Source organism: Lithobates pipiens, unplaced genomic scaffold (genome assembly GCF_037356315.1).
Source record: "Lithobates pipiens isolate NorthernLeopardFrog02 unplaced genomic scaffold, aLitPip1_a1.2 Scaffold_28, whole genome shotgun sequence".
NCBI classification, from domain to species: domain Eukaryota; kingdom Metazoa; phylum Chordata; class Amphibia; order Anura; family Ranidae; genus Lithobates; species Lithobates pipiens.
In genome coordinates, this window is record NW_027507789.1 from 28601030 (window position 1) to 28623541 (window position 22512).

Here is a 22512-nt window from a genome sequence, read left to right on the forward strand (position 1 = left end):
CTGCAGTATATGTACTATACGGACTGCACTATATACTCTGAACTGCCTTATATAGAATATACGGACTGCACTATATACTCTGAACTGTATTATATATACACTGTGTTATATACTCTGCCCTACACTGTACTATATACTTCCCAGTACACTGTGCTATATACTCCGCAGTACACTGTGTTATATACTCTGCCCTACACTGTGCTATATACTATGGAGTACACTGTTATATACTCTGCCCTACACTGTACTATATACTCCGCAGTACACTGTTATATACTCTGCCCTATACTGTGCTATATACTCTGCAGTACACTGTTATATACTCTACACTGTCATATATACTCTGTCTTCATAGTTGCCAACATTGTAAAAAAATGTATAGGGACACTTTATTGCCTGTAGGTGGAGTCTTATTATAATCAGGGGGCGGGGCATTCATTTGTAGGCGTGACATCGCAGAAAAAGAAAAATGTGGCAAAAAATGGGCGTGGTTTAAGCAGAATATTGAGTGTGGCTTAGAGGGGCATGGCTCGAAGGGTGTGTGTGGTTAGAGTCTGAGATGAATGAGGGAGAGAGAGAGAGAGAGAGAAAGAGATAGGGAGGGAGGGAAGCAGAGAGAAGGAAGGAAAGAAAAAGAGATGGAGGGACAGCAGGCCCAGATCCAACACCACAATAGAAATATGTGTATTCCATAAAGTTTAACAATCAGCAGATAAAGATGCTCCAAACACCTTGTGTTAGTGCTTCAATCATCTCGGCACCATGGTTGTTATGGTGTCATGTTGATTGAAGCTCATTATTTCTATTATTACATTGTAATATACTGTAAAATTAAATCATTCAACTCATCATAACGTAGAATCAGTGGGAGCCCTGAGAGTGTCACTTGCCACATCACCTGGCACCAGATGCCATCAGATGCCCCAAGCAGAGACTGTCCTTACATCAGATGTCCTCAGCAGCATCCCTCCTTATATCAGGCATTCCCAGCAGAGTTCCTCCCTACATCAGGTGCCCCCAGCAAAGTCCCTCCTTACATCAGATGCTTCCGGCAGAGTCCCTCCTTACATCAGGTGCCCTCAGCAGAGTCCCTCCTTACATCAGATGCCCCCGGCAGAGTCCCTCCTTACATCAGGTGCCCCCAGCAGAGTCCCTCCTTACATCAGGTGCCCCCAGCAGAGTCCCTCCTTACATCAGGTGCCCCCAGCAGAGTCCCTCCTTACATCAGGTGCCCCCAGCAGAGTCCCTCCTTACATCAGGGACCCCCAGCAGAGTCCCCAGTCCTTACATCAGTGTCCCCAGCAGAGCCCAGTCCTTACATCAGTGTCCCCAGCGAAGCCCAGTCCTTACATCAGTGTCCCCAGCAGAGCCCGGTATTTCCTTAGATCAGTGTCCCCAGGAGAGCACCGGTACTTTCTCACATCAATGTTCCCAGTGGAGCCCAGTCCTTACATCACTGTCCACAGCAGAGCCCATTCCTTACATCAGTGTCCCCAGTGGAGCCCAGTCCTTACTTCAGTGTCCCCAGCAGAGCCCAGTCCATAGTTACCCCTTCCCCTGTACATAGTTACCCCCTCCCCATAGTTACCCCCCTGTACATATTACTCCCCGTACATAGTTACCCCCCATACATAGTTACCCCCTGTACATATTACACCCCTCCTCCTGTACATAGTTACCCCATCCCCTGTACATAGTTACCCCCTTTACATATTACCCTATCCCCCTGTACATAGTTACCCCCCTGTACATAGTTAACCCCTCCCCTGTACATAGTCACCCCCTGTACATATTACCCCCTCCCCCTTTACATAGTTACCCGCCCTGTATATATTACCCCCTCCCCCTTTACATAGTTACCCCCCCATACATAGTTACCCCCCTGTACATTGCATCCTCCATGTACACAAGACAATGCCCGCTATCCCCATACATATCTATGGTGGAGACATTGCAGTAATGGTGGGGGTTACAGCTGATGATCATGTGTTGCTGGCCCGGGCTGTCCACCGACTTCCCCCATAACACACAGACGGCAGAGCTGAGCAAACTCCCAGAACAAGCCATGTGTTCAGTGGAGAGGGGAGGGGCCTCAGATTTGTGCAGCCAATCGGTTTCAGTGTACAAGAGAATAGTCTACTTGTACACTGAAGAAAGAAGCCAATTGGCTGGCCCTCCACTCTCAACTGAACAAACGAGGAAAGACACCTCACGGCAGTGGCGGCGGACATTTCTTGTAGCCCGCCTGCTGTTTTTGCCTAAAACATTCCCTATTTCCCGGGACAAAGGTAAAATCTCGGGAATTTAATCGGGACGAGCTCCAATTGGGACGAGGGTCCCGAAATTGGTACTGTGCCGGGATAATCAGGACTGTTGGCAAGTATGTGTTATATACACACTAAGCTGACTGGCCGCACACTACACTACACGAAATACCCTGCCTAATCTCCATTCATAAATAGTATATATGGCCGTTGTGTAAGCAGTCTTACATAGTGTGGGGTGTGGACTTAGCCCCTGAGCCATGATTGGCCAAAGGCACCCTGCCTTTGGCCAATCATGGCTCTCACAGCAGATTGTGCTTTGATTGGCCAAAGCATGCAGGTCAGGTGCATGCTTTGTCCAATAAGCAGCCATCAATGAACTGCGATCTCACAGTGCATTATGAGGTGCGCCGCAGCGCTCGAATTTGCCACAAACGCTCCATATGTTCATTTGTTCTGTGAACAAATGAATACACACGATGTTCGACTCAAACATATGTTTGACTCGAACATCAGGACCATCCCTACTTATTTTTGCTCTGCTGATAAGAAAATGCACTTTTTATCTACCAGCTTTTTAACCTAAAAGTATTGCTTTTGTTATTTTGAAAAGCCTGTATAAAAGAAGTGGTAAAAAAAAAAAAACACTTATGGGGTCAACAAATAATTTTTTGCATGTGGCCTCCTCGTGGTTTATGGAACTGGGGGCATGGCAGAGTGTGTCCATTGATTACATGCTTTGTGCTGAAAGGTGTCCCCCCTTGGGAGGTTTATGCAAATGCAAGTGAACTGTCACGTGACACTTAATATCTAGCTGGTGTCAATGTATTGAGATGACATTTTTGGAATGCTCATAGATGAGGTTCATAGTGAAATGTAGCCCCATGTTTTCCATCTTTATCATCCGCCTCTGGGTTGCAGGTTCACTGCATAAAGTTCCATTGTGCATCATGTTTCAAGTGTATGTTAAGTTTCCATCACAGGTCTATACAAGGCCAAAAACACCAGAAGAGGGGAAAAAGAGGGTCACATGGGTCTATCAACCACAGTGAGGGATCTTTTTTTATATGTCTGAAGTTAAAGGAAACCTGTACTAGCAATTTTTTACTTGCTTTTGAAAATGCCAATTACCTTCGTGTCCCCTGATTCAGTTATTTTAGCATCACTGAGCCAATACAGTTATGGAGACTAGAGGTTAGAATTTACTCCAAGCAAATCAATGTTCAATTGACAGAAACAGGAGGCATTTAAACACGCTCAACGCAAATTTTCACAAATTTTTCAAAAAGCAGTTCGTTGTTGTAACTGACTTGAGTGAGAAAATGCTCACATTCGATGGTGTCTGGCACTTTGGAGAAGTGTTGTTTTCACGGATGAATCCCATTTTTCACTGTACAAGGCAGATGGCAGACAACGTGTATGGCGTTGTGTGGGTGAGCCGGTTGCTGATGTCAAATTTGTGGATCGAGTGGCCTATAATGGTGGTGGGGTTATGGTATGGGTAGGCGTATGCTATGGACAATGAACACAGGTGCATTTTATTGATGGCATTTTGAATGCACAGAGATACCGTGACGAGATCCTGAGGCTCATTGTTGTGCCATTCATCCACGACCATCACATCATGTTGCAGCATGATAATGCACGCTCCCATGTTGCAAGGATCTGTACACAATTCCTGGAAGCTAAAAACATCCCAGTTCTTGCATGGCCAGCATACTCACCGGACATGTCACCCATTGAGCATGTTTGGGATGCTCTGGATCGGCGTATATGACAGATTGTTCCAGTTCCTTCCAATATCCAGCAACTTTGCACAGCCATTGGAATGGACCAACATTCCACAGGCCGCAATCAACAACCTGATCAACTCTATGCGAAGGAGATGTGCTGCACTGCATGAGGCAAATGGTGGTCACACCAGATACTGACTGTTTTTTTGGACCCCTCCCCCCCCCCCCCCCCCCCCGCGACCCCCCGCCCAATACTGTTAAACTGCACATTTTAGAGTGGCCTTTTATTATGGCCAGCCTAAGGCACACCTGTGCAATAATCATGCTGTCTAATCAGCATCTTGATATGCTACACCTGTGAGGTGGATGGATTACCTTAGCAAAGGAGAAGTGCTCACTAACACAGATTTAGACAGATTTGTGAACAGTATGAGAGAGAAATAGGCCTTTTGTGTACATAGAAAAAGTCATAGATCTTTGAGTTCAGCTCATGATAAATGGGGACAAAACACTCAGTGTCTATAAAGGGTAGAGTATTGTTATCACTAGTAGTACCACAGCCAAATACATAGCATAATATTCCCATACATTTACCTTTACCTCAGGATTCCGTAAGATCACTGTGATATTTAAAGGGGTTGTAAAGGTTCGTGTTTTTTCACCTTAATGCATCCTATGCATTAAGGTGAAAAAACACATTAGTGACCAGCCCCCCCAGCCCCCCGTTTTACTTACCTGAACCCTCAAACTTGTCCCACAGGGATGCGCTCTCTCTCTGCCTGGGGTTCTTGGCTCTTGATTGGGTAGATTGATAGCAGCGCAGCCATTGGCTCCCACTGCTGTCAATCAAATCCAATGAAACAGGCACCAGGGGGCGGGGCCGAGTCCTGCATTCAGCATCTAGGGATGCTGAATGCTGGACTCAGGAGCGCGCCTGCAAAGTAACCCCCCGGGAGAGCGCTTCTCCCAGGGGGTTATCAGGTCTGGAGAGGAGCCGCGAGAGCCGCTGAGGGACCCCAGAAGATGAGGTTCAGTGCAAAACGAACTGCACAGTGGAGGTAAGTATGATATATTTGTTATTTAAAAAAATAAAAAAAAACACAAGCTTTTAGTGTCACTTTAAGTCACACAAACTTTTATTCTGAAGGTTACAATGGTATTTTAATTCTGAGGTGGTTACGTGTTTTACATATCTTTTTTATTTCCTCAGACCATATGGAAATATCTAAAATGTAAAGATACCATTATTCCTAATAATCATAGTAATCATATAGTAGTTTTATTACACATATTTTTTCAGCGATAATACTCCATAAACCAATACCTAAACTTTATTTATATACTTACAGCATTTATATTTTTTTAGTGTTAGTATGCAATACACAGCACAGAAATCCTCATAATAAAATTCTAGATGTACCTTGTTATATTTTGATTTATACATTTTAATTTTTCTTTTTTTTTTTGCAATAAAAGTTTTTATTGACTTATTGATAAACAGTGATACAAAGTATCGAACATGAAAAAATAAATATGTATGATAAAGGACGAACAAAACAAATCCCCGAAACGGTCAACATTTTCTGTGACGAATGATGTCACACCTTAAAATTTAAATTCTTGAGTTTGTTTTAACCATTATAGATAACAGACAGTTACATATGGTACATTAGGGCAGAGTGCAACAAAATTGTTGCAGTTTGAGTCTGAAGTACATAGAGTGCCATAAAATATTATGTATAAATTATGAGATAGTATTAATGTCCCTTCCTTTTTTAATTTACAATATAAAAAAAAAACCTCTCTTTTCAAATTCTTAGATTAAAAGGAAAAAGAGGGCGTTATTTATATTGGGAATTTTAAATTGAAGGGACTTTAACGCTGTCCCATAATACACATAATATTATATTGCAATTTAAGTATAGCAGTCAGTCTTTAGGGGGACTTTTTTTTTTTTTTTTTTACACAAAATATTTGTTATTTAGGGGGTTTAATAGTGTTAGATATGGGCACAGTTCTTTCTATATACGTACATCAAGTGTAGTGACAGATGTCTTTGTGGGACAATATACGTCACTATATGCATACTTTGAAAACTGCAGGGCTTTTTGACCACAATTCAGTGCAAATATCTGAGGCTTCATTCAATTTATCATATTGCTAGGCATTGGACATAACAACCTCACAATTATAATACAATTATAATACAAAGATAAATTGAAATAAAAAATGATGTAATCCACCAAAATCAATCAGAATGATAAAGTACAATGCATTTAAATTCATTATTTGACATACAGAATAATTACACAGTTAACAGTAATTAATAAATGTAGGATTCATTTTAAAAAAAATTATTCAATTAACTTTTATAAAACAAACAAAACAGTTACAAACTCATAACAGTACATCGAATCCACCTTAAAAATACTTTCAATTCTTATCGGGGGTGGGCTTTCCTCAGTTCTTTTCACAGTTTTATATTATAGTAAAAACCTGAATTTAAGGTATTTTGTTAGCATATACACCCCCAATTCGCGACCATAGTATTGTTATGGCTGTACATACTTTCATGTGTCTTTTTGCATGTCACTTCTCTGTTCACAATGTATATAGATTGCATCTATGTTTCTGTGCCTGATCTTGACAAACTGTAGCCTCGATTTTCCATGTACTGCTTTTGTTTACCTTGATGTCCGCTCTGATTTTCTTAACAATTTAAAGAATGCTTAAAAATACAACTTTCAAAGTAGATAATAGTAATAATACAAAAAATATATATTAGATATTATTATTATTTTAACAACATTTTTGCATTGGATTCGGGTATTGTAAATTGACTTACTCTGAAAAACTCTAGGCAACTGTGAAAAAAATATATAATCTAAATATATAAACTTGCGCTGATGGTGATAAAAATTTAGTGAAATAGGTGAATGAAGCTGCTATACACAAAGTGCTAAACACTTGACCATAGTAACAATATATAAATACAGTGCTCACAAACATAAACCCATCATAAGCGAAAACAAGATCATAAAATCCAAAAAACGTCTTCACATCTGGTGCGCAAAAAAAATGCAGAAAATACTTCACATCTGATGTGCAAAAAGGTGCAGAGAAAATATTGCAGAAATTTTTTCAGGCGTACCAACACCCCCACATGTGTCCCCACTCACCAGATCACAATAATACCCAGCTTTTCAGTCTGGGGGTCAGTGAAAGCTTGTAACAATATCCAAAGGATATCCGCAGAATGGCAGATACACTGATGGGACTTGCTGATAAATAATCCTTCAAAATGGTTTCTCAGCCATAAAAAACAGGTAACCAAAAGAAAAAAAAGGGACTGATAGTGAAGTATGCTAAGAACAGGTATTTATTGCGCATAAAAATGCATACTTACAGACGTAAGTTAAAAACAGGCATGAAATTGATAGGAAAATACAGCAGACGCCTTTGCTGGCATTCTTTCCACGAGACCGGAAGTGACGTCAGTCGAGCTGGAGGTTGCGTCGCGTCAATGCATTTCGCCCTCCCAAAGGGCGTCATCAAAGGACCTTTGATGACATTTTCTTGTAGTAAGAAACACTATTTAACTCCCTATTCCAGTGATGGCGAACCTTGGCACCCCAGATGTTTTGGAACTACATTTCCCATGATGCTCATGCACTCTGCAGTGAAGTTGAGCATCATGGGAAATGTAGTTCCAAAACATCTGGGGTGCCAAGGTTGCCAAGGTTGCCAAGGTTCCCGATCACTGCCCTATGACATTGTCACCAAGCTTTTAAAATTCTTGCACGGGCAATTGCTGGGAGCTCAGTTCCTATTGATGTACCCACTCCCCTTCCACCAGAACTATATCTCCCAAGAGCCCTTTTCCTGCTCTCAGTATTTTGGCAGGCTCTATGGAGTCAAGACAGCAGCATTGTTTTGCAGGGGGAAAAAAAATCAATGAAGTTATGTAGTTGTCAGCTCGTATGCAGGGAATCTCAGCATAAGATCATCAGTGTCCAAGTATATGCACATAAAACAGGAAACATCTAGTGCTCTCTGCTAGCATGTGTTTAATAAATAAAAAGAATCACACTTACATTAAAGGCACTGCCAGCCAACAAGCGTTCTGCCACATAAAACCACATGGAATCAGCATACGGCCGCGGGTGACATAGCTCCCTGTCGAATCCTAATTCCATATAAGCATTGCTGGAGTTAAAGTTCTTTGTAGACTTAGAAGCCCAAAGTACATTCAATGATATAGAAATTACCTTTTGTATAAGCTCTATATTCCTGCAATAGCCATGAAATATGTATTGTTTTTTTACAGAGACTATATACACACTGGTTTGATGAAAGCAAAAATCAAGCTGCTAGCTTTTCACCTTGAATCATCCGAATTAACGGATGGAGAAGGCAAAGTTAAATATTTCTGAGAACTAAAGCTTATAGAATGGCAAGTTCTAAAAAGTGTTGGTACCCTCTCTATGCTACAAAGTGGTTTGACACAGGAGGAGTGGGCGGATAACCAGAGTATGTACATTTGCAAATCTTTAGCAACTGTTCCAATATGTACAGTATATTACAACTTTTTAACTGATTGTCTAGCTCAAGTTAACTTTAAAGGAAACTTAGAAAAAAAAAAAAAAAAGTTATTTAAGCCTCCAGTGATTGAAAAACAAAAATGCAGTTTACTTTTCTTAAAAAAAAAAAACCACACTTTGCCTTTTACCTGGTTCTAAATAAATAAAACCCATTGGCATTTTATTCTGTCAAGAATTTACAACTTAATGGTTTGTTTTATTTTAATTTTTTTTGCAAATTTTTTTTTATTTAATTTTTTCGTTAGCATACAAAATTAGCCCACGCAGGGACCAAACCTTTGGGTTTGTTTTATTTTTATTTATATTACAGATATTACCTTCTTGAATTGAATTGGATTATTAGGGAAGCCTATTAGCAAAGTGCACTTTATTTTCTGTGCCATTATTCAGTTTATTTTTTTGTCTATGAAATTATTTATGCTTGAGGACTGGCAGCTTGGCAATTTTCTAAACCAAACTGTCATCCTATCTGAAAAATATGCAAGTACAATTTATTGTTTTAGCTTTGTGTCATCCTTTGTACTGTACAAGCCATCTCATCCACAAGGTAAACTGATATCGGTATTTTATTTTATTTTTTATATATATACTTTATAAATAAAATATAAATGCATCCAAGTGCTGAATAAAAAAATATTCTTCAACAAAGCATATTTATTATTTTCATGTCTGTCTGTCTGTCTGTCTGTCTGTCTGTCTGTCTGTCTGTCTGTCTGTCTGTCTGTCTGTCTGTCTGTCTGTCTGTCTGTCTGTCTGTCTGTCTGTCTGTCTGTCTGTCTGTCTGTCTGTCTGTCTGTCTGTCTGTCTGTCTGTCTGTCTGTCTGTCTGTCTCTAGATAGATATATATATATATAAAATTAGGGCTGTTACTGATTAAAATTTTTGTATTTGATTAATCGTTTTTTTAAATCGATTAATTGACTAATTTCAATTAATTATAACGTACATACAGATCCAGCTACTTTTAGCTGATCTCCTTGCATTGCAACTCTGCATTAGTCAGTGGTAAATGTGGTATACACTATATACAATCACCCGACACTAGTTACTTTCCACAATCCATGACATTTTAAATTCAAACTGTAGCACTGATGTAAGTAATTTTTTTTCCACAGTAGTGTGACAATCCCTCCACCTCCGGTCTAACTCATCACTCTCACCTTATGGCATGGACCTCTGTGCAAACAGGTGGTCATGCAAGCGGGTATCAAAAGGGTTAACACGGACCATAAACTTCTCTCAGGTCTCCTTAGATCTCAGCAAGGACGCCAGGTCATAGGTAGAAAGAAAGGATCTAAGTGCTCACCGCTTAAGTATAAGATTTAATTTTTGTGTTCAACCACAAACTACTCACATAAAGATGATAAAAACACAGCATGTAAAGCCGACAATTGTGTTAGTTCCTTAGGGCAGCAGCGGGTGATGTCATGCGTAGCTAGCCCCCCCCCCTCCATACGCGTTATGTTATATCAGAACTTTGACGTCACCGGACTACTCCCCCCTTCCCTTCGTTAGCAGACAGAGGCACTTGGGGAAGGGGGGAGGAGTCCGGTGACGTCGATGTCCGTGACATCACTGGATCTCAGACGGAACTCCCTGAAGACCCGAAAGTCGGCGGATATGTGAGTACCGATCAAAAGAATTTTGATCGTTCAAAAGAAATTCATGATTAATAGAGGAATTTAAAATATATATATATTATTCTATAGCTATCTATCTTTCTATATATCTATATATATATATATATAGATATATCTAGATATATATATATATCTATATATATCTATATATATATATATATATATATATATATATATATCTATATATATATATATATATATATATATATATATATCTATATATATATATATATATATAGATAGATAGATAGATAGATAGATAGATAGATAGATATATATGTATGCATTTTATGTAACACATAAAAAATTAAATACATTTTTTTAAAATATATATATATATATATATATATATATATATATATATATATATAGATATATATATAGATAGATATATGTATGCATATATATATATATATATATATATATATATATATATATATATATATATATATATATATATATATATATATATATATATATATATATATATATATATATATATAAAATATATATATATTTTATTTAAATTTTTATTTTATTTTTTATGTGTATAGATATATATAGATAGATATAGATATATATATGTATGCATATATATATATATATATATATATACATATATATACATATATATACATACACATATATATATATATATATATATATATATATATATATATATATATATATATATATATATATATATATATATATATATATATATATATATATATATATATAAAATATATATATATTTTATTTAAATTTTTATTTTATTTTTTATGTGTTACATAATAAATAACCTGAACAGAAGGCGCCTTAACGCTTTAAATATCAACAACAGAAGGATTGAAAAACAATAAAACTTCAAGCCTTCCTGTCTGAAGCTTCTACAGCAACAACAAAGCATAAAAGATATGTATGCCAGTGTGTGGGAGAAGCTGTTGAAACATATCGGGAAGATGTGATAAGAATCAACAAGAAAAAAATTCAAACAACAGTGTAAACCACAATATGCATTGAAAAAAGCCTTTCTTCCCCAATAACAAAGATGAAAAAAAAAGAAACTAATTAATGGCTACAAGTCATTGCCGGACCCGTACTCTGCTTTTTTTTTACCAGAATGCACTCTAAAAAAGAGTCAACAACATCAGTATATGTGTGTCATTGATCTGATTTATAATTTTTCAGGTAACTATGAGTCTAACATTTTCTGTTGATGACTAGTCTAAAGATTCATACAGCATATATAGTTCCCATACCATTGCACAGTGCTTATCTTTTTTTTTTTTGAGCCGCAAAATTAGTCAACGACAGAGGAAATATGTGAAGTTTCAGTTATTAGAAAAAGTAAAATTTGCAAAAAAATAATAATAATGAAATTGGCTTCACTTCAAAGATGTCTTAAAGCGGAGTTCAGGTTCATAGATAGTCGCAACTAATCATATACATATGAGTATGAGTAATAAATGTATGTTTTATTGTTCTTCTTCTTTTCAAAAAACGTACTCTGCTCTCACCAGCGAGTGAGCTCCCATCTTCAGTGTGGGCATCTAAAGCCCACTCGTTTCTTCTTCCTGGGTATGGCGCATGTACCTTCCGATCTCGCGCATATCGTAGAAAGCGCGGCGCACAAATTGTGTTGCAGGATACCCATTGACTCCTGGGATTGATGTCACTCATATTCCAAGAGCCAATGTGTGGCCGGAAATGACGTACCCCCCCTGCAGGGAGGTTCATGTAGGAGGGGAGCATTGCCTTCTAAATAAGCTACATAGATTATTGGAAAAAAAATGTCCAATGAGAAATTGTACAGGGATCACGAATGCGAGGGCGCAAAGTGTAAAATGTGGGTGGAATTTCGCTTTAAAAAATATTTTTTTTAAATAGAAACTATTGTACCAGATTGGATATTCAAAGCTACTACAACAGCAAGCACACTGTATGAAATAAAAAGTATGATGCACATATAAAAGTAATGATGATGTAAAATAAACTTTCCATTTGTGTAGATTACATACAGTAAATATAGATATATTAGTAGGTAACTTGCTTACTTGTGCCTTTGAAATGAAATGTGTACGAAACATACAGAAATTAAACACATGATTCATAAAATTACTTTAGAAATAGACCTCTCTATAGAGAAGGAAAACAATTTGAGTTTAAATCTAGGCATCATATTTGTAAGAATTACGAGCAATTAAAGTAGATGAAATGCCAACAGTCCCATTTACCCATTTTTCTCCTTCTAATGAAACCTGAAGGACCGCTGTCATTCAGCCTGTAACATCCTTAGGACAATTCCCAATATGTTGCCCCTATGCTCCAATTAACGACTTAAGCCCCAGACCATTTGGCTGCCCAAAGACCAGAGCACTTTTTGTGATTCAGCACTGCGTCGCTTTAACTGACAATTGCGCGGCCGTGAGATGTGGCTCCCAAACAAAATTGACTTCCTTTTTTTCCCACAAAAAGAGCTTTCTTTTGGTGGTATTTGATTACCTCTAAAAAATATATAAATACATTTTTTTTTCTCAGTTTAGGCGGATACATAGTCTCCTACATATTTTTGGTAAAAAAAATCGCAATAAGGGTTATAGAGTTATAGCATCTACAAAATATGGGATAGTTTTATGGCATTTTTATTAATAATTTTTCTTTACTAGTAATGGTGGCAATCAGCGTTTTTTATTGTGACTGCGACATTATGGCGGACACATCGGATCACTTTTGGCAACCATTCACATTTATACAGCGATCAGTGCAAATAAAATTGCATTGATTACTGTGTAAATGTGACTGGCGGTGAAGGGGTGTGATTCTAACTGTGGGGAAGAGGGGCTATGTGTGACATGACACTGATCACCCCTCCCGATTACAGGGAACTGTGTCCTGTTACTAGGCAGAATAGGGAAATGCTTGTTTGCATCAGCGTTTCCCCGTTCTTCCTCTCCATGAAACAATCGCAGGTTTCCCTGCAGACATCGCAGGACCCATGATCACACTCACGGAGGTCATGGCGGGCGATTGTGCCCGCAAACCGCTTCTTAAAGGTCAACGTACAGGTATGTTAATCTGCCTGTATGTGCCCTTCTGCTGACGTATATCAACGTGAGCCGGTCGGCAATCGGTTAAGCCTATTCAGCTTATGTCATAATACATGATCTAGACCAGTGGCCTTCAAACTGCGATCTTTTGCTTGCCTTAAAACCTTGGGACACTATATCTCCCACTGATACAAGGCACTATTCCTTCCACACCTACAATGGGGCATAATTCCTGTTACTGATGCCAAAATTAGGGCACTATTCTTCCCACTGACACCAACTGCAGGGCCCTATTCTTCCTTCTGTTCCCACTGACACCAATGATGTGACACTATTCCTCCCACTGACACCAATGATGTGACACTATTCCTCCCACTGACACCAACTGCAGGGCCCTATTCTTCCTTCTGTTCCCACTGACACCAACTGCAGGGCCCTTTTCTTCCTTCTGTTCCCACTGACACCAATGATGTGACACTATTCCTCCCACTAACACCAACTGCAGGGCCCTATTCTTCATTCTGTTCCCACTGACACCAATGATGTGGCACTATTCCTTCCCCTTATACCAATAATGGGGCACTATTCCTCCCAATGAACCCAGTGATGGGGCACTATTACCAACAATGAGGCAATATTCCTCCAAATGACACCAATTGGGGGGCATTCACTACTCCCATTGATGCCAGGGTATTATCTATTCCCACTGGCCTCAGTCAGGCCCCCTCAAAGTTTGAAGGACAGTAAACTAGCCTTTTGTTCAGAAAGTTTGGAGACCCCTGATCTAGACCCTGGACAGAGAGGGACACTCTAGCACCCAAAATAGCACATACAAAAAATGATTTTAAGGCATGGATCGAGCACCTTCTACGCCACCCTAATGTGAGCTCTTGTTCACTGGACAACATTTCTACCACAAGTAGAAGGTCCAGAAGGATTCACATCTGATGAGGTTTAAGATGTAATTTCCTTGGTTCTATCTTAATACACCTACAATACCTGATTTGCACACCCAGTTGGTCATATCTTGTGTATTTTAGGTGTATGTCATTAATACCCCCCATTTTTTCCGTCTATCAATGTTTCTTATGTCTGATATTCTCTGTAAACCACAAATAAAAAAAATATTATGGAAAAAAAATTATGTTAACCTTAAGTGGGTGACATTTAATGATGCATTTCATACCAGCTTCCAGTTGTGGCAATAGTAGAACGTGCCTTCACAATGAACTCTAACATAACATAGCTCAGTGATGGCGAACCTCGGCACCACAGATGTTTTGGAACTACATTTCCCATGATGCTCATTTACGCTGCAGTGTAGTTGAGCATCATGGGAAATGTAGTTCCAAAACGTCTGGGGTGCAAAGGTTCGCCATCACTGGCATAGCTTATTGTGTCCACAGGAAGTACACATGACAACGCAAGAGAGCCATTAGGAAATGGACAGGGGTTTTCACACTATTATTATTATTATACAGGATTTACAGTATATAGTGCCAACAGTTTGTTCAGTGCTTTACAACATGAGGGCAGACAGTACAGTTACAATACAATTTAATACAAAAGGAATTAGAGGGCCCCCTCCCCCGAGTGCCCCCTTACATGAACTGTCCCCATCAAGATTTATGGATTAGTGGATGAACTCTCAAAGATCTAGGGGGGCACAACTAAAATTTGGGTGAGCCCATCCAGATCAAGGCCTGGTAATCAACTATTATTTTACTCATAGCTGCAGATTTGAAATGTTTGAAGAATACTTTTAAGGTTGCCTTATTAAGTTAATGGGTTTATATGTCCTTTAAAGTGCAAGAAGGTTGGTCAGCTGCAAGTCCATTCTCTGACCAATAAGTACACAAGCATAAAATATGAAACATTTACCTGTATGTATACTATTAGACATTAGCATTGATTTAACAGGAGAATAGAGAATGTTCATATGGCCTATAGCAGTGATGGCGAACCTATGGCACGCGTGCCACAGCTGGCACGCCGAGCCCTCTCTGTGGGCACTTAGCGCTCCACCAGGATAGAGGAGGGAATCCCCCAGTAATGCAGTCACTTGCACTGGCGTGCAGGTGCGGAGTAGCCGGCTCCCTTCCTTTTATGAGTGCGATCGGGCAGTGGAGCTGCAGATGTGAGTAAAGCCCCCCCTTCATGCACTGAGGGCAGCCCAGTGGAAAGGACATGGAGTGTCTTCTGTAAACAGCGCGCAATGCCTCTGAATACCCAGGAAGAGAATAATGATTCTCCCTTCCTGGACTTGGAGAGCCAATAGGAGAGCGGCTTCCTGTACAGGGGCTCGGGTGCTGAAGCATGGCAATGTGGAGAACTTTGGCTGTACATACACAGGTAGGAAAGTGCTGTGGGGGAGGGGCCACAGAGGACACTTGTGTATGTGGGGGGGATGTGAAGGGGGCAGAGGACACTGCTTTGGGAAGGGCTCTGTATTCTGAGCACAATGCATCCATATTATTCCTGTATTCTGAGCACAATGCATCCATATTATCCCTGTATTCTGAGCACAATGCATCCATATTATCCCTGTATTCTGAGCACAATGCATCCATAATATCCCTGTATTCTGAGCACAATGCATCCATATTATCCCTGTATTCTGAGCACAAGGCATCCATAATATCCCTGTATTCTGAGCACAATGCATCCATAATATCCCTGTATTCTGAGCACAATGCATCCATATTATCCCTGTATTCTAAACACAATGCATCCATATTATCCCTGTATTCTAAACACAATGCATCCATATTATTCCTGTATTCTAAACACAATGCATCCATATTATCCCTGTATTCTGAGCACAATGCATCCATATTATCCCTGTATTCTGAGCACAATGCATCCATCTGCTGAGCGTAACGCACTCCTTTGAAAAAGCACAAACGTTTTTTTCTAGGCAGAATCGTACGTTTTTTGGTCCCTTAGGGCTCATTCAGAGGGGTGATCATTCCCACCCTCTGTAAAGAGTTGCTGGTAGGTTTAATTCCATGTTGGCACTTTGAAATAAATAAGTTGGTTTTGTGTGGCTGTTTGGGCACTTGGGCTCAAAAAGGTTCGCCATCACTGGCCTATAGCATAGTAAAAAGATAAAGCCGTGGTTATTTCAAGCAACCAATCATATGTTAACAAAAATCTTTTTTTTTGTTTAATTTGCAAACTAAACACAGTTTAAGTTTATTTACTATTTTCAAAGTTAACAATCTTTAATCTTTGTAAACTAACTCTAATATAATCTCTAATATTAATCTCTAATAATTTAGTTAATAAAATAGGCAGTGCCAGGCAAGTCTGCACTAAAAGTAAAATTGCCCTTTATAGAATTAATACCTAGTGATAAGATTAGATGATCTATTTTATGCATTTATCTAAAAATACATTGAAAAGGCTAAATATTCTCCATAAACTAAAGTTTTAGACCAATTTACAAGCTAAATTCAATTTCTAATTTTAATTGAAAACAAACAAAAAAAAAAAAAAGCCTAACATAACTCATACTGTACAGGAAAGTCCCTATAGGTTTACCCCTCTAATGTGACATGAAATGGCTTTTGTTTCAGAAAGCGGAGAGTTTCAATTTACGTGTAAAAACAAAAACTGCTTTAAAGTCAATCGTGACGCGAAAGACTCAAAAAGAGAGAAAGGATACAAAAAAAAAAAAAATATATATATATATATATATATATATATATATACACAGTATATTAGTATATTATTAAGTCAGATCTGTAAAATGGAATAACTGTCATTCTTTTAATTCATACTCTGACATAAAAATAGACAACCTCTTTAACATAAAATCGATGACCATTGAGGTTGAGATTTGTAGTTCCCATGTAGTAATGCTCTCAAAAATGAAAATGTGTGGTCATTATTTATCATGTAGTGCCTGTTTATTTTTATTTTTTTCACATATTATGATCAAAAAAAACCCCCAAAAAATAATAATAAAAAAAAAATCAGGGGATTTCAGAGAAATTTCATTAATTTGGTAAAATGCATTGGCGTCAATGGGGAGACAAAATTAGGGTGTATGTATGGCCCACATTGTTTTGGATAGAGTGGGTTTTTGTCCAGCTTTTTATGCCCACATTAGAGAAATTCATTCCCTCTATTTGTCCTGGTGGCCACTGTCACTGGGACTGAAAGCAAGGGAAATTTCTGAATTTTTGAGTTGTATAAATAAGATTCATCCAATGGCGGCACTCCTTCTGGTGACAACTGTCATGTCCCTTCTTTTGGAGGCTGTAATCAGTCTGTAGTGTCATCTATTTAATAGTGTGACCGTCAGATACAGTTCCATGAATAAAAATATAAAAAATAAAAAATACATACATTTTAATAATAATTGTTGTACATTGTTGCACATTTGTCGTCCCGCAGTTAAAATCTAGCAGGATATTATTTTATTAATAAAATAAAAAATAAATACAGATAGATACTAGATAGATAGATAGATAGATAGATAGATATGTTTATATATATATATATATAGATATATACATGGGTGTCCGCAGAACTTTTTTCAGGCGTGGGCAAAATTTTAGGGTCACCCATGCGCCGCCCCTTTTCGACAATGTCATTATCATATTATCATGGTCAGAGACTGCAGACATAGTAAAGTCCCTAGGATAAGTAGTGGATAATGGCCGACAGACCCTCTACCAGACCCAGCGAAACTACGGCAGTGATCCATCCGGCTGGACGATTGCTCACTCTGGGTTCCCCAGGGGTGACTCTGGTCAGTAGTGTATGTCTGTACTCTGGCAGTGGCTCAGTCTTTTTCTCTCTGGCGGTGCTGGGCAGTGTGCCTCTCTCTGGTGGTGCTGAAAAGCATGGCTCTCTGGTGGCACGGGGCAGTGTAGCTCTCTCTGGCTTCTGCCCAGCACACTCCTCGTTCTTTTTCCAGGCTGCAGTCTCTCAATCTCTCTCTTGATTGAGCTGTAGCCCCCTCCCTTTAGAAAATGGGAATCTTTGGGACTACATGTCCCATGATGCTCTTCTCTCCTAGTCTCCTTTGATTGGCCCTCTGGGCAGGGAACCTGGTGAGAGCCGTCGTCTCTTCTCCCTGACAGGAGAAAGGGAGGGTGACCGGGGGAAACCTGATAGCCCGCAGCTCACCTTTCTCCTGTCACAGCGCCGCTGAGTTCTCTGCTGGACTGAGCAGGGAAAAGAGCCCGCAGTCACACTACACTGATAGGGGGGCTTGACAGAACCTTGATGATATCACCCTAATAGTGATGGAACTGTGCTGAATTTAAGATCTGATCCCTGATTCCAGGTGGGGGCACTTGACCCCCCTTGCCCCTACCTGCGGACGCCCATGGATATATACACACACACACACATATATATATATATATATATATATATATATATATTTATTATATTTACAGATAAAACAGCTCCCATGCTATAAATTAATTTAAACAAAGGATTTTTAGTAGCATTTATTTCCCAGGTCAGGAATCTGAAAGGTTCTGATGGCAGAGGGGCAGCATTAAAGCCAGGCAGGTAGCATTGGTACAAGAAGGTCAGCAATGGAGTCCCACCATTCACTCAGAAAAGGTTTACTTTAATGGCGCGTACACACAACCGGACTTTCCGACAGACTATGTCCAATGGAATCAGTCCGTCGGACAATCCAATCGTGTGTGGGCTACTCCGATCTTTTTTCATTAAAAAAAATCAGACGGACCTAGAAATAGAACATGTTTCAAATCTGTCCGATTGAATCAATTCCTATCGGGAAAACTATTCGTCTGTGTGCTGGTCCAACGGACAAAATACGACGCAAGGGAAGCTATTGGCTACTGGCTATTAAACTTCCTTTTTTAGTCCCGTTTACGTCATCACGTTCAAAACTAACGGACTTAATCCAATCATGTGTGGCCAAGTCCGTTTGTTCAGAAAGCCTGTCGGGAAGACTGTCAGACCTAGGCTGCTAGAAAGTCTGGTCGTGTGTACGCAGCATAAGTGCTGACAAAATGTTTCTATGATATTTGGGTGATGCACTCATATGCTGGAGAGTGTGTAATTTTTCCATCATACATACATATTTCAATATTCAATTGTCAGTAGACTTCTTTTCCTCTAATTTACTGAATAAAAAAATACAAGCCCAACCATCTCAGTGTCTTAAAGAATTACTAAAGGCAATTTTTTTTTTTTTATAAATAACAAACATGTTATACTTACCTCCAGTGTGTAGCTCATTTTGCACAGAGTGGCCCCGAACCTGGTCTTCTGGGGTCCCTCGATGGCTGTCTCGGCTCCCTCCCACAAGGACTCCACAACTTCATGCAAGCTCCCTCGCATGTTGTGGAGTGCTAGCGGGCGTGCTCCCATGATAAAGCTGGATGTTACTGTCACTGTATCACTCAGCCACGCCCCCCAGCGCGCCACGTCATTGGATGTGATTGACAGCAGCGCGAGCCAATGGCTGCGCTGCTTTTAATCCATCCACTCTAATATTCAATGGCCAGGGTGAGCGGCGAAGAGGATGACAGGGGCAAGCACGGGACTTTCGAGGGATCAGGTGAGTAAAACGGGGGGTTGGGGGTGCGGCACTGTCGGATGTTTTTTCACCTTAATGCACAGAATGCACTAAGGTGAAAAAATGTTTACCTTTACAACCCCTTTAATCTGATTTGTGCACACACATACTAAGTCATCAGAAAATGCTGGAATTGTCCAAATATAATTTAATCTCATAGCACTGACTTGTTGACTTTAGTATGGGGAAAAGAGAATAAAGGTCGCTATGTAACAATATATATATATATATATATATATATATATATATATATATATTTTATTTTTTTCCTTTTTCGGTCATCAATTTCTCTTTTAGAACCAAGCACGCAGTAGAGTGTTTAATGTGGTGAACCATTCATTGCTGTAGCTTAAGTAGATAAAAGGGATCTCTTTTTGAAAATGTCCTCAATGATCTGTGACTCAAACGTATTTATGCCGATATTTAATATTTCCACCATGAGATCTAAGCTTGTGTGTGATCACCATCGTTCGTAGGTTAATGTGCCATGACACAATGAGAAGAAGAAAGAGACTTCTTCCTCTGTGGGAGGAGGTGGCAAGAGGTCTTAGACGAATGTCTCACAATCATGTGAGTCACTGATAACTGGAGGCTAGAATGGCGTGCCCTGTACAGACTACTAAAAGTCCGTGAATGGACAATATTAGGAAAAAATGCACACTATACCTGCTCTTGTACTATGCATTTATCAAAGCTGAAGCTAAATACACACATGAAATTATTTATATCTATATATATATATATATATATATATATATATATATATATATATATAATATAGTATAGAAGTACAGTTGTGCTCAAAGGTTTGCATACCCTGGCAGAAATCATGAGATTTTGGCATTAATATTGAAAATATGACTGATCATGCCAAAAATGTTTCTTTAATTTAAGTATAGAGATCATACAAAGGCATTTATTATCACATACAGTGGGCAAAATAATTATTTGATCCCCTGTAGATTTTGGGAGTTTCCCCACCTACAAAGAAATGAAAGGTCTATAATTTTAGAGACAGAATATCAACAAAAAATTCAGAAAGAAAAACACATAAAACAAATGCTATAAACAGAGTTGAAGTACGGTGAGCTAAATAAATATTTGATCCCCAAACAAAGCATGACTCAGTACTTGGTGGAGAAACCCTTGTTGGCAAGCACAAAGGTAAGATGTTTCTTTTAGTTGGTTGTCAGGTTTCTCAGAAGGAGTTTTGGTCCACTCTTCTTTACAGATCTTCTCTAAATCTCTAAGGTTTCTTGGCTGTCTCTTGGCAACTCGAAAGTTTCAGCTCACTCCATAAATTTTCTATAGGATTAAGGTCTGGAGACTGGCTGGGCCACTCCATGACCATAATGCGCTTCTTCTTGGGTCACTCTTTTGTTACCTTGATGGTATGTTTGGGATCATTGTCATGCTAGAAGACCCATCCACGACCCAACTTCAGTGTTCTGGCTGAGGGAAGGTTTTCATTAGACATGTGCATTCATTAGCTTCCGAATGCATTTTCGTCTGAATTTTCTGGGATTTTTGTGTCCATTTTAACAAAAGGATAATAATCCAAAGACATGCAGGTAGGTTAATTGGCTTCTGTCCAAAAATTGGCCCTAGTATATGAATGGGGACCTTGGATTGTGGGCTCCTTTAGGGTAGGGACCGATGTGAGTGTGCAATGTACAGGGATAGGGACAATTGAAGACACTCACTCAGGTTGAACTGGATGGACTGGTGTCTTTATTCAACCTTACTAACTATGAAACTATGATAACGAACGTGCAGAATCTGAAATGCGAAAGATTCTAAATAAAAAAAATGCTTTATTTTCGTATCCATTATATTTTCGTATTGTTGCATCAACAGCTCGATATACATAGATAGAAGATTCAACATGACCAGGGGCGGACTGACCATTGGGCCACTCGGGCACTGCCCGAGGGCCCCGTGCCACTAGGGGGCCCCATCAGGGTTGCCAGCCTCAGTAAAACCACTGAAAGTATGTAAAAATCTGTGTTTTTTTTACATCTGTCTCTCCAGTACCTTCTCAGTCAATAGAAACATGTCTGTTTATACTGTGAGATTGTATACTGTGTGTGTGTTTGTGTATACTGTGTGGCCCCAAAAATTTCTGATTGCATGGGGGCCCCATAATCTCCTATTGCCCGGGGCCCCATGAGTTGTCAGTCCGCCCCTGAACATGACGGTGACAATAGCAATCTGTGTCTATCGAACCTTCGGTCGAATGAGCCTAAACGAACTCTATTAGACCAAGATCATTCGACAAAGAGAAAAGATTCGACATTATAGAGACATGAAGATTTGAAGAAGAAGCTAAAAACATACGATCAAAGTGAGTGGACATTTACGGTTAAATGCTCTGAACATAGGCTATAGAAGAATTCTAATGTTGTTTGACTAGTAATAATAGTTAATAATTATAATTATTAATAGTCAAAAAACATTAGAATTCTGCTATAGCTTGTGGGCAGAGCATTCAACCGGAAATTTACGATCGCGGCTTCATACAGTTTAGCTGCTTCATCTAATATTCTTAGAACAGCCGTAGACGCCTTCAATTGACAGATTCATTAATTAGTTCGGATTTTCTTACGAATGCATTTTTTAATGAAACTAAATAAATACGGATTCCAGGAGT